General features: G+C 31.7%; 1 protein-coding gene across 1 annotated transcript in view; it reads right to left on the bottom strand.

The window, feature by feature from the left end:
• Positions 1–12,663, bottom strand: part of LOC111027643 (octopamine receptor Oamb) — a 58,622-nt gene extending 45,959 nt beyond the window's left edge. The window contains exon 1 of the mRNA XM_022306044.1: positions 12,586–12,663. The gene's annotated coding sequence lies outside the window, so the exon portion shown is untranslated. The remainder of the gene's footprint in view (positions 1–12,585) is intronic.
• Positions 12,664–13,217: the final 554 nt, after the last annotated feature.

Here is a 13,217-nt window from a genome sequence, read left to right as displayed (position 1 = left end):
GCGTATGGTATACGTAAATAATTTCGAAGGACGTTTTAAACTTTTCAAATTAAATATAACGTTGGAAATTCGAAAGAAATGACGTTAAGAGAGACGTCTTTCGGAATATTATACTTTGCCCGCCACTATATACGCGATGTCCCCACTCGAGTAACAGTCATGAGAATGTTTATATATATATATATATATACACACATGCATACGTCGAGTATATACATATTATGCAACATATATATTTATATTATTTACTGCGCTCGGAAAGTGACATTATATTGTTATATGCAGTGCCGGAACTGCGTCCCATATATATAATACATATATATATATATTCCGATTATTATATGCATATACGACTTTGACAAACGCGTATATTATATTATGAATATATATATATATATATATATGATGTGAGTATATGTATTTTATCGGTATACCCACGCTGCTGTTATATAATATGAGTTCTTATTTTTAGAACATAATAAATCGTTAACCGTAAAATATTATTACAGTGTATACATTACAACAGTGCTAACGATGTCGATAATTCATTAATCTGACATCAACCTGGTAAACTTCTTATCGCCGAATATATTAATTATATGAATGATTACCGATTATGTTTTTACGTTAATTGTATGTCTTATATGTCTGAGGGTTAAAAAAAAAATTGTGACCTTAAATATGCAACAATTATTTCTCCTTGGTGCATTTTCCGTGGGGCTAGAAAATTGAAATTTGAACCGTAGCTTCCTTTTAATTGTGTATAGTGAAATGTATGGACTTAAAATGATAAACCTCAAAATTCGGGACATAAGATCAGTAAATATATTATGTTTTATCGCCCTGCCATGCGTTTTTAAATCGCAATAATATATTGAGATTCCCTGGCGTCACTGTTTTTCCGTATTTCCGTAATTTTGTTTAGTTTTTCTCATTTAAAAAAAATTTGAGAATTTTTTACTCTTGTCCAATTTTCTACCAGAAACCTCCTTTCTTGAAGTTTGCATTTTATTTTCTTCTGTAAAAATCACAGCTGATCCAAAAGAGAAACACATGGTAGAATATTCGTTGTAAAACGAATACATTGATCCACGGTCCGCTCGGACCGACCATCACGATTCAGTGGCAGGTAATTCACACCGCGGTATTCACACAACGGTAACCGATTGGGTTTGGTTTTGCTGCAATCGCCGCCGTGACGAGACTTCAATTTCACCTGCATATTACGATTATTTAATGAAGAATAATGTACACCAATGTCGGATAATACAAAAAGAAATTGGTTCTCCACTCGCGGCGTGTGGGTGAACTATGCTTTAAGCATTGTCCGCGCGATTAGGGTGGTGGATAACAACATCGTTCGAAGCAGTAAACCCGTTGCATGGAAAATCTTATGTGCCGTCGTGTATATATATAGTACATACACATCTACATCACACGCCTGTGGCTTTTACGCATGCGCGCGTGGGCGATATGATTATATATCTACCTTCCATACGCGCCACGCACAAAGGGAGAGCTTTCAAAACCGTAAAACTATTATATTAACGCGCAGGAAAACCGAAATCTGTTATGACGTGCCGAAACAATACATTTAAGTACCACGCTGCCGCCGCCGCTGCCGCCGCCGAGTACTTATTCGGCTATTGTTTTCTCTCGAAAATATTACGGTCGGGGAGCCGCGGTGACAAGGGGGGGGGGGTTAAAACGCGGGGAGGGATTTGTCGACGGCAAGGCCCGTGTGTTTGCCACGCTATGCCCCTCGTACATTGGTACCTATATAATAATACTCATTTATATTTATGTTTATCGTATTTTAATGCCTTAACCCCCAGCACCTGTCTATAACAGTGTGGACGACAGCCTTTGACAGGATAGTCTATGGAATGAGAGGTATAATAGGAAGCTATAATAATTATTGTATCAATACAACAGTTAATAATATCGTAATAAAATATTATAAGCAATTGATTTATCTCAGAACCGACTAATAGACATACACTAACTAGTGTTTATATTTTGAATCTCACAGTTCTTGTTTTATTTCACCACTTAACAATCTATTTCCGGTTGCACTTTCTTGGTTTGCATTTTTTAAATGTAATGATAATATAATGATTATAGGTATGTAATATTATTATTATACTCATATAAATTGAAATCACGTTGACACGGCGTCTTAGATAGGCAGTTTGGTTACACCAATGTCGACGTTCCACCTACCTTATATTTGAATGTAGAAAATAAATTACACAATTAATAATATTTCAGTTACCGCCCTTCCTGATTATCGGTTGTCGTACATCAGGAAAATAAAATGTCTCTTAATGTTAAGGTAATACTATTATTATTGTTATTTTCGTCGTCGTTTTTATTATTATATACGTAGTGGTGGTTATTATTCAGTTGTTTCTCATTTTTACACGAGTATTTACACAGCAAAAGATATTTACACAAAACATTTACCAAGCTACAATGACTATTTACTTAACAACAGATCCGAGGTGTATCAGATTTCCGTCGTTACAGCTGATAAAATAGACGGTTTGGTGGTGGATCATATCGTGAAAATAATATCTTCAAAACGGAATGCGTTAGAGGGGAATTGTCTCAAACTTGTTATAAACAATATTACACTATTATCGATCTCTGATAGGAGTCGTGACACCTGCATGGACCTACATTCTGACTTGAGTGATTATATGAACATTTTTTAACAAATAAACAGCTAATAAGTTGAATAGAGAAATTTCGTGACCGACAGTTGTTTTGATATTATCCTCACGGAAATAGAACACTGATAATATTGTACAATTAAATACTTAATATTTATTCTAGAAGTAATTTTTGAAGACAATATAGTGAAAATTATTTACCCGACTATGCAAACCGTGTTCAACTTCTGTATTTAAAAGAATACTATAATGTTCTTCGTGAAGCCATCACTCGTTGAATTTATATAAAATCACAGAAAACCTGAGTTCTGCTTGTTTAAAAAACTACGACCATTGTAATTGGTTACGAAAGCATGCTTATTATAATTGCAAGTAGTTAATATAAAACAATATCGTACAATTTATTATTGTAACAATAACAATGCAATTAATATAAAATAAGTTACTTACAAATTTAAGGCTTTGCATATACCTACAACTGTGTACAATTAAGAATAATTTTAATATACTATTAAAATAATTTTTTTTTGTTATTATTATCAAGTTTTGTGTAATCATTGTTCATAACAATGTATACGTTTTATACGAATTACACGAAATATTACTATCATAACTTTGAACGCTTGAATTAAATGCAGACCATTTTTATTTTCACTGTTTATTATGGTAGGTATACATTATTATTTTATTAATTTATAAAGGTATTTTTGTATTGACTACAAAAGTAATTGTCGATTGTAGTGTTGTATCGTTCGACGGAAGACAATAATTATTTAACCTATATTGGCTATACTTCGTCATATATTTAAATATATTTTACACATTTATATATATTATATAATATATTATGTACAATAATAAATTACATTATTATATCATATACCGACGGGTCTAGACGTGCGTGGACTAAAGTGCGGTGCTCTCCACTACTGTATTATATTATGTTATATGTGTCGTACGATGCGGAAAACGAGCCAACCCACGATATTCGTTATGTATATGTATGTGTGTTTAAATTTAAACTAGCACGCACATCCCTCGCTCATAATTTATTCACTCCCGACCGCCGACTACGCCATAGGTAATTTTCTTTTACACTCATAGTAGGTATAGTATGTATTTTGTTTACTCGAAGTTTATACTTTTTTTCGACTTGCAATTTGAAAAGGATAAAAAAATCCTATTCCATAAAAAGCGTATATGGAGCGTCATCTAGATACACTTGCAGGGTGTCAGCATTTCAAATTTTTTATATTATGTAACGTACCACTTTGTCAATGCAGCATTTTTATAATTTATTTTTTATTCTGCCGACTCGATTGATCGTTAATATAGGTACTTCTATTAGAAGCATAGAGCTATAGTTCGGTGTTATTATCACGATGGTGAGGTATGTTTAAATATGTAACATTTTTAACCATTTCACTTATATTATTACCGCCTAAACAGTTCGATAACACACGCACTATACATTCGTAAACTGTAAAGTATAATAATTACATTTGTGTAATTCTAATTTATTAATTAATGTATATTTATAATAAATATTAAAATACCGATATTCCAATCAGCTTATTTCTGTTTTTATATCATGTAAACTGAAATGTTCATCTTAGCAAATATATATTTCTTATGTGGATAAATTATATAATACTATTCTGTATTTTGGGTCACGACCCGTTCTGTTGTAAAAATAAAATAAAATATTTACGTAAGTATCGAACCCCGTTCAAAGTTCTAAATGTTTGTCGGAACAATTCAATACATTTAATTATTATTATCTAACGTTCTGTCGTGACTAAAGTTCATACGAAATTGTATGTGCATATAATGCTATGTATACATCTGGTTCCTTGATAGTGAGTAATCGCTTGCATATCATGATATTACATTGCATACGGGCGAAGTATGATATAATATTACTATTTGAAATATTTTAATGAAAATTCGCTAAATTGGCGAGCCTCGATTTCTGCCGTCGACGTCATTCTGTTTTTAAAGCATTTACTCTCGCGGTTACATAATATGTTATAATTATTATACTCGATAACATCCATTGCCTAGGTAAAAGGTGGTATATACATGTGTGTGTGTTTTTTGTTGTCTGCCAGTGCAAACACTTATTTATAGAAAGCAGCGCATTTAAAAACAGCACGTACAGTCGTGAATTATTGTTTATTAATATTATTAGTCATTGTTATCGTGGGTCAGATGGTTTGCGTTTAACCGCGCCGAAGCCCCGGTGTCGTGACGACCATATTACAGCAAAGCGGACGTTTTCCGTCGAATTTCCGCTTTCCAGCGCCAACAGACACAAGCACAGTTTAATATAATATAATATAATATGTACAATGTAATGCGTTGACCCAATTATATTTGCCAAAACGGCAACACCATACTCATAGAGACCATACCGTGTGTGTGTGTGTGTGTGTGTGTGTGTGTGCGTGAAGCTGGTGGCAATGGCGCGCACGCATTTAAAACAGCGTCGGCGGAGGTGGCGTGGAATGGGGTTCGAACGAAAGCCGCCGCTAAAACTGGAGGAGGGAAAATCGCACGGCGGTGGCCCATAATAAATCTTCTCGTGGCGCAAACCTCCCTGGCCACGTTGCCATATATTATATATATATATACGCACAGCAGTTGTACTGGTATAACGGCTCGATGTCGGTAACAGAGCAGCGTAGTCCAATCTCTCTCTCTCTCTCTCTCTGTTCCTCTCTTTTTTCCAGCTCTCTCTGTCCCCCCATCACCTTCATCCAGGGGTCTTTCTATCCCCCGAAAACATTTCGGATTTTCATTCGACGACGCGTTCGGCACTACGAGGGTTTTTCGCGTATAAATATATGTATATTTATGTATAAGAATCAAACGAGCATTCGAATAATTATATGCGTATATTTTTGGCCAGCTGGTAACCGCCGTGAGTTAAGGACGACTTAACCTCGACTCTAAGGCGACACTTTATGGTAGATGTACCCGAGCGAGCGTGTGTGTTGGTAGTAATCCACTGAAAAATTGTATGTATCCTCTCCAATAAAAACTTTTTGATTATGATGTTAAGTACAATACTTTCCTTAAACGATAAAATTCATACGGAAATATGTAATATATTTTATGCATAATATATTCAATTTATTGTAGATAAATATGGTCCTTACAGTTCCGAAAATCACGATGGACCAGAGTGACCAGATATCCAACATGATTCGATCAAAAAGCCATAATATGAACACACAGGGGTAATATTATATACCTTGACCGTTGTGTATAAATGGTTGAGAGACAATATTATTAGGTGCTGTATATATTGTATTACAATGTACTTTGGAATTCATGTTGTTCAGTTATATTTTTTTATTTTTAAATATTAATTACTATCACGAGAACGGACACACCGACTATATAAATTAGTTTAATGTAGGACTCTTAAGTCTTAGTGTATGGTATAATGTATCACGTTCGTATCACTACACACACTCATGATAACATAATATAATAGTTGTTCATAGTAATATAATAATATATGCTCTATCACACGCGTTCCGCTTTTTATTTTTTTACTAAATCTTTTGTTGACATTTAGATATAACACACATTTTTATACAGTTGAAAACCCCGTGCCTAAGTCAGATTAGTTATTATTAGTTCATCTATCGTAGGCTCTGGCCTTTCTCTATCACTTTTCTTTGTGGCATCTGTTTTTGAAAGATGTACAACTGTTTTGTATAGACGACCGATTGAAAAGCGCCGTACGCATTTTTTATCCAACGCACAAACTATTAAACAATTATGTTATACTCTCGCTTTGAAAGAGACTCAGTATTTTCATTCACACGCTACCAATAGCACCACCAACTGTAATGGACCGAATAATAATAATAATTATTATTATTATTATTGCATAATATGTTTGAAACAATGACGCACATATGCAGTGTCTGCAGAGTTATGCGCGTTAACTACAGAATACATAACATTGTAACATATATTTACGACGGTTGCAGAAGATAAAACAATCGTTACGCGTATCTATGTGAATTATTATACTGTATGTTCAAGCTCGGCGAACTTAATATATGTATAAAGCACATATATATTTAAAATAATAATGTTCACTATTACGCCAAACAGCCGTGTATATAAAGCTACAACAGCGTACGAGATGATTTATAAAAGTTATTTGAAAAAAAAACTGTCTAAACGAGAATTTCTAATGCGATAGAGATTATATTCCCGATGGATTTTGATATTTGAATGAGAGATGGTATAACAAATGGTAAATACGCGATACAATATATTTTGCTCGTTCGTAGTGTTTTAAACATTTAAATCGTAAACGTACTCGCATTAAAAAAGTTATTTATAAGACTATAAAAGAATGTTACACACATCATGAAAATGTAATCACAAAGGAATTAATAATAACATAAAAATTGTGTGAAAGTACATGGGACGTATAGTGTTAACAAATTAGCATATTAATTTGTATTTATACGTAAAAATATCAGTTTACTATAGCTAGGCGTATATAATTATTAAAATGCCTTGTTAACAACGCAGTTGCTATGCTTTTAAGACTGAGGCCTAACTTCTCTCGGTTCAGTAAAACGTTTATTATATGTCGTGTACCCGTGTGTTATATTTGTAATTGTAATGTTTTAAAACTATTTACATATAAATCCACCACCATTGAAGTTCAATGTTGTTGAAATGAGATATTACCTAATTAAGTTTTATTTTTTATTTTTTCACGAAACGATTGGTACTCGTACTGTATTTTATTCATTTTTAATTATAATAACACGCAGTAGGTTTCTGGTAACATCGTTAAAATCGTTATTACGAAAAACATAAGCTACCTAACTATTATGAATAATAATTCTATTTTTGATATTTTCTACTTCAATAGCAACATATTGTTGTTTCGTTCATGCACGATACTTAAACTCAGACTTTCTTCCAAATAATAATAATTATAATTATAATAACAATTGATATAAATTATAAATATATAATAGAACCCAACTATATGTAGACAACCTGTTGTTGCCGCTCCAATGCTACAGCGAAGACTATTATTTCGGTCGTCGTATTGTTTTGGGGTTTTCCACTCGACCCCGGGAAATTAGTAGCCCTCGGTCATCCTGCCGGTCTTCAAAGTTCTGGGTAGCGAAGGCGGCGGCGGTGCCGGGGGTGTAGTCGGAGTGCGGTGCAACAGCGATTTACAGTCGACACTCGACAGCTGCAGCTGGTACGCCGTCAAACCGAGTGCGCTGTGTCGGCGCAGGCAATAATTGAACCGTAAGTCACACAATTAATACACTATATATATACAATGGCATTTGCGCGAGTGTGTTGTCGGCCGTTTGCTATATACTAAATGGCCTCGGCACAATCGCTCCCGCGTGTAAAGTATGTAAAAAGGTCGTGTTACTGTACACGTCCGGCCGGTCGATCGATCGATTTCATCCCTTCGTCGCTCGTTTTACGATTCTTATACGTGCCCAGCCCGAGGTGTCCCTACATGGTCCGGCAATAGACGTATAGGTATATAGGCATAGGTAACGGTACTACAATCGTCGTTCGAGACGTGCAGGTGCGATGTTCCTACACCGATGTATGAAAAATATAAACGCAGCTGTATTATGCAATTATATGGCGTCAACGGTAGGTATACGTATAAAAGTATATGCCCTATTATTATGTATAGATATTTCTGGTTATAATATCGATAAGCAGAGAAAAAAATAGTAAACGTTCGCTCGCAGCAAATTTTTTACTTTAATACGTGAGGATAATAATAATATTTTTACATTTCTCCCGCAAAAGTTATCACCGCGGTCTTGCGTCGCCGGAATTCACACTCGCGTATTAGACTGCAACGACCATATTATTATTATTATTGTACTGAACTATACACACATTTTAGCGCCACTATATATAAACCAAAAGCGGATACAGTGGATCTCCATTCGGCTTTAGGCACAACTTCAAAAACCTTCTATTTGCTAGCATGGTTCACCTGGCATACCTAATCAAACCAATGACGCTCGTCAGCGTTAAAGTCATTGAGTCAAAAATTATTCGCCGTTAATATGACTATGAAAATAAACCCCAAAATGTATTTTATCCCGTGTAGGTACCTTTTATTACATGATTTAGGTTTATCACAATAAATCTATCTACACTCGTTGTTTAGTTTATAAGTAATAACGTGACAATATCCTAACACCCATTGATCCACCCGATATATTAAAAATAAATTATAAAACGATTAAAACTACAGTAATGGTTAATTTTTTTACTTTCATTAAATATTTTTTAAAACATTTTTTACACTGATTTTCTATTTTATATCGATTATCAACACAATCAGTCTTTGCAGAATATTGTAAAATATATTGGGTATATGACATTCATTATCATCCTTTTAATTTCATTAATGTGTATTTAAATTGTGTCACACCCACGTATTTGTACATAAATAACCAAAATTAATAAAATATTAAAATATATATATTTTTAAATAGTAATAGTAAACCGATACAAAACCGAAGATAAATAATTCCAGAATCGATAAAATTTTGATTTCTACGATGACTTCAATTTCTATTTTTTGTTTTGAAATATCTAATAATTGTATTTATAGAACATATCTATCATTACAAAATCATTACAAAATTCAATATTTATAACTTTTTTTACAATTATAACTACTGAAATATTATGATTTAAAAAATACATGTGCCCCCCCTCCCCATCTATTAAATGTCAAAACGCACACTCCACTATTCGACCCTAGTACGATATAATATATTATAATCTAATAATATACGTAATTTATATAATAAAATAGTATTATAATAAATTATATTATACGTTTTATCTGGGCTATCGTTTTACAACCCAGGTGACTAAGGTTTCCTCATTATTTTTTCCAAGTTTAATTCGTCTGTAACATAAACGCTAAAACAACGAATAAACGTCCAAAAAACCTTGCCCTAATATCTCCCATGTTATTGCAGATTTGTAACTAATACTGTTGCGCCGACAAAAATAACAAGACCTGCACCGCTGTTTAAAGGTTAGGCGCCTACTATCTGCATACAATTATTATTGTTAAAATATTAAGGAGAAGACGGATTACGATAGGCTATAGTTACAAAAACGTAATCCAAACAAACGATATTAAAACGATATTAAATTTCGCACACATAAATATTAATTTGGACTTAGAGCGCGATAGTCGGCACCTACTACATTGGTTATATACTTATATCTACAGCAAATGCATGATAGACGTGAGAGTAGATCACAAATAAAAATAGAACCTTACAATCCAAGATTAATGTTTCTCGACATTTATCTGAGTATTTCGTGTTCACAATATTATTGTCAATATAATATTTTTTAATTATATTTATTTATGCCAAGTGTTCAATGTAACTATAGGGAATGACAGTGTCATAAGCAACAACTTTATGAAATTTATTTGAACTAAATTCGAACTAAGGATCACACATGCATTTCCAGGCACGGATCCAGAGCAAAACAAATAGGGAGGGAGGGAGGGGGGCAGACATTTTTGTGAAAAATCATTTTTCGTTTCAACTGTTATAGTAATAAGTAATAACAGAATCTGAAGAATTGTATAAAAAATTGAGAAATAATATTACGTCTTGTTGGGATGACCACTAGCCACTTTTTATTTATTTTTTATTGTTTAATGATAACAAAAAAATATTTAGCAGATGTTCAGTAGATGTATTATAATCCATTTTTTCCAATTAGCTTGGAGCTATTAAATATTAGTTTTTTCCCCATATACCGACAAAAATTAAAAAACAGATGAAAACAATAAGTAGCTCAATTTAAATATATAAAAGCAAATAAAATATATTGTATTGTGTAATAAAAAATGCTTTGATATTGACCCCCCACGATTACGTCTTGAATTATATAAAATATATTTTTAAATCTCCGCGACAAGTGGTATTGTGATAATTATATATAGATACTACGACTGGCCGTGACGACGACGTATAGGCCAAATAATTATTAATCAAATAATTTATTAATTGTCGGCGTCGAATATGGCTGGCGGTGGTGGGTGGAGATCAATACACGATAATAGATGATCAATTATACAAATAATAATTATTATTATTATAATAGATTTGAATATGCGTCGGCGATTAAATTCAAAGAGGTATGAATATCTTGATTGTATTCACGTCGATTTTCGTTTATTATATCAGGACGAATTCATTGTAATGTGCGGTCTTTTCGTTTGTAAATTCATATGTGACACTTCAATGATAAGCTATTTTATATTTTTATCATAACTCGTTGTCAAATAAGAAATTAGTAATTACCATAATAACGTTATGGGAAAAAAATCAAAATTACAATGTAAATAATTGAACAGATAATGAATATTAAGCTTTTTGAATATAGTATACACTATACATTTATTATATAATATACCTATACAATATGCAAGTGATTGACATATTATATAACTTATTGCAGCTCACTTATTATACCAACTGATATACATAATAAGTTCAATACCATTATAATGCTATTATAATCGCGATTCATGACGTACATTTCTCGAGTGGTCAAATGTTTTTTATCAAACAAAAGTTTCGATTTGAAATGTTTGAAAACTGTCGTAGAAAAATATTTCAAATTTTTCAAGGTCTTGTAAATCATCAAATTTATTTGTTTAAGTATTATACTATAGGTAGTACACAAAATAAAAACGAATATTATATAAGTTGTATGGTAGGTACATGACATTACACATGTGACATGTACCAGCTACCGTAAAACTTAGGACGCATATATTTTTGCTGCATCCTATGCAACTATAGGATGTAACAAAAAGAGAAAAAGACCCGAAAAAAATGGTATACCGGTTAAACGCATTAAAAATACTATGAAAATTATATTAAATTAAATTATAATAAATAATTTGAGAAATAAACTTTTGTCAGGAAATACTAAAAATTAATATTTTAGAAAAAGTTATCATGAGTTTAAAATTAATTTATTGCAATAAAATATTTATATTTTAAAAAATAGTAAAAAATAAAGTACATATTAAGCTAATTGACTTATTTAAACCTTCTTAGTATCAACTTTTTTCTATATTAGATTTACAAATTGGCTGTTTTGAATTTTTATTTTTTGTATTAAAAAATAAAAATAAAAATTGTATACCATATTATTGTAGCACGAGCGTCTATATGAACAACATAAAAAAATACTTTTAATATTGATTAGAAGAAAAGTTATTTCATTTGTTAGGTCTTTCTTGTACACCTTGAAATAAACACTATAATATCGGCTTATTAATTATAATAATACGTGTACTGAATAGTGATTTGTATCAATCAATGTATAATATATTATTTTACGTATATTATACGATGTAACTGCATTGTACTACCTAATAAGTATTAAACAACAATATTTGTAATTTAGATGATTAATCGCTGTTATTTCAGATTAAATAAAATTACAGTGCTAAACGAAGCGAGACGAGTGCTCAACTATCTTGTTATGCTATTTTTAATTTTGTTAAAAATGTTCATCAGGCATAATATAATTTTGTTTCTATGGTGTATAAAATATATCTCTGTTCATAAATTATTTGGTGAATGTCCGATGTCCCTCACAAATTCTATAATAAATTAATTATTCTGGATATCTATACGTAGAACACTAAGAAAAATATAATACAAGGATAATAAAACACTAATTAGGTATTATAATACTTACAAGTGTTACCACATACCCGTTATTATACTAATAATTCTAAATAATTAAGGGTGACTAAATTCAGTAAAAACTCAAAATAAAAATAGTTAAATATTTGATAGAAACGACAAAAACTCACCTGGTGGCCAAAAAATGCAGCACTTCAAAATGTCTTAAAGTATCGATTTCAATGTACCTTGACAACCTATGACCTATACATAAAAACAAAAAAAATGGTTATAGTTATACATTTATGATATTCGATTCTAAATATTATGAAACAATATAATAATTATTACGCAAATAATATTACGCTAATCTATTTTTAAAACGTCAGTCGACGTGATTGTATATAATGTATACATATTATTTTATCGTAAGAAAAGAAACTTTGATTTAAAAAAAAAATTTTAAATGTCATTCTGTTCATCATTTTAATATTATAATAGTTATATATCTCATATTATAATATGTATATTACTTTCGTTAATCTTATAAAATAACATTCAATGCATAAGTTAATAATTATTTCATTGTCGAACAACTAAACAAAATGTAGTTGTTATTGCAAAGTTAATGTACTATGTACATAATATATGTATCATTGGGTAATAACGTTTGGACCTGTTAAAAGAATGATAGAGAACGTACAAATAATATGAACTGATCTCTCGACAGTCGACAGATGAGTGGAGCTGTGATTCATCGGTAGCGCAAAAGTATATTAGTGAGAGTATTATCCGTGTAGTACATGGCGATCACAGGTACCCG

This window comes from Myzus persicae, unplaced genomic scaffold (assembly GCF_001856785.1).
Source record: "Myzus persicae strain clone G006 unplaced genomic scaffold, MPER_G0061.0, whole genome shotgun sequence".
Classification (NCBI taxonomy): domain Eukaryota; kingdom Metazoa; phylum Arthropoda; class Insecta; order Hemiptera; family Aphididae; genus Myzus; species Myzus persicae.
This window is presented reverse-complemented; position numbering and strand designations above follow the sequence as displayed.